Genomic DNA, 1,547 nt, shown 5'->3' on the forward strand with positions numbered 1-1,547 from the left:
GTTATTCTTCTTTCATTAAATATTATTCTTCCTTCATTATTTGGGATTGTGGACGGCCCTCCTCACTATATAAACTCACCATTCTCTTTCTCTAAGAGGACAAACTTCTCCTCCGCTATTACTCCCTCTATTTTCTCTTAAAAGTACTTTGAAGTTCTTTGGCACTTTGGATTTCGAAAAACATTTGGTCTTGTCCTTGCTGCAATTGCTTTGGGTTCTGTTATTATTGTTTGGTGTCTAATCGGTTAGTCTCTATCGATGCATTCTTTTCTTATTCTGTAGAATTTGTTATAGCAAAGCATAGAAAGCATGTCTATAGGAACTACTTTAAAATAATTATGATTTTGCTTTTTTCACTGTCATAAAGAAGATTAAAAACAGAAAAGAATAGCTTACTAGAGTGTACTATAACCAGTTCTAGCTGTTTTCTTGAACAGTAGCACATTTGGTGCAAGTTGAAGACATTCTGGGTATTGCTGTTGTATTTTCTTGTTCTGTGTTTGCTTTATTTGACTGTGGTTTCTTGTGAAAGTTTTGTCATAATTGAACACAGCTCAGGGTTTTAGTTTTCATAGCTATTTTCTACTTTCTTTCTGAAATTTTGTTGGGTTTTTGCTTTGTTTCTTGCATGAAAATGTAAGTTCTTTTTCCCCATTTTCTTTTTTTGGGCCAAGGAGGGTGAGTGATGTGGTGGGCAGAGGGGCCAGTGGGGGGGTCTTTTGTTTAATTCTTTCCAAATTAATGTGAAGATAATGTTTGATAGAATCTTATTGGGAAGACAAAGTGTGTGAAGCACATTCAGCAGAGTGGGAGAAAAGGTGAAGAAATGAATGAGAGACAACCTCAAAGGCTTTGTGGTTGAGTGGGCATTTTCTTTTAGCTCTTTGATCGGAACTGTAGATTTGCCAAGAAGCAGTTTCCAAAGAAACTGCTTTCACCAGGTTAGCTACTACTACATTCCACTAATTTTTAAAGCAGAATGGTTATTTTCTTGAAGGTGATTCTAGCTAGAGGGCTAAATTATTTCTTTTTTGTGTTTAATTCTTATAGCTTGCTTGAAACAAGCTTTAAAAAAGTTTTGAGGAGATGAGAAGCAGCCAAAGCTTTGTTTGGTACTCATTTCTTGAACTATACTCCCACATTTAGCTTTCTTTTTCTTCTATTGTCTCAGATTTTAGCCTGACAGGAAAGTTTTTGTTGTATGAACAATGTAGATTTCTGATGAGAACAGTGGGGGTTTTCCAAATGCAAAGAATAATGGAATGACCAATACACGTTGTGGAAGCAAGCGTGAAATGAAAGCTCCAAGTTTGGTTGCTCGGCTCATGGGTTTGGAATCGATGCCAGCAGGATTAGGAAGTAAGCCCCAAAAGGCTTCAGCTTCTGAAACTTGGAGCAATGTGGCAGACAAACTTGGTGCTCGACCTGGCAGATCTGATAAAGAAGATATGGATTTTGAGATAGCTGAAATAAAGAGTTCAGAACCAGGTTTGCAAAGTCTTAGAGCTAAATGTGCTCTCACTTATCCTACTAGATATTTTTCTCCT

At 36.8% G+C, this 1,547-nt stretch overlaps 1 long non-coding RNA gene across 1 annotated transcript; it reads left to right on the plus strand.

Moving 5' to 3' along the window:
* The first annotated feature begins 299 nt into the window (after positions 1-299).
* Positions 300-1,540, plus strand: LOC124890137. Its single transcript, XR_007048974.1, has 3 exons — positions 300-941; positions 1,051-1,112; positions 1,215-1,540. It is a non-coding gene; the product is annotated as an uncharacterized LOC124890137 (long non-coding RNA).
* Positions 1,541-1,547: the final 7 nt, after the last annotated feature.

This window comes from Capsicum annuum, unplaced genomic scaffold, assembly GCF_002878395.1.
Source record: "Capsicum annuum cultivar UCD-10X-F1 unplaced genomic scaffold, UCD10Xv1.1 ctg12560, whole genome shotgun sequence".
NCBI lineage: Eukaryota > Viridiplantae > Streptophyta > Magnoliopsida > Solanales > Solanaceae > Capsicum > Capsicum annuum.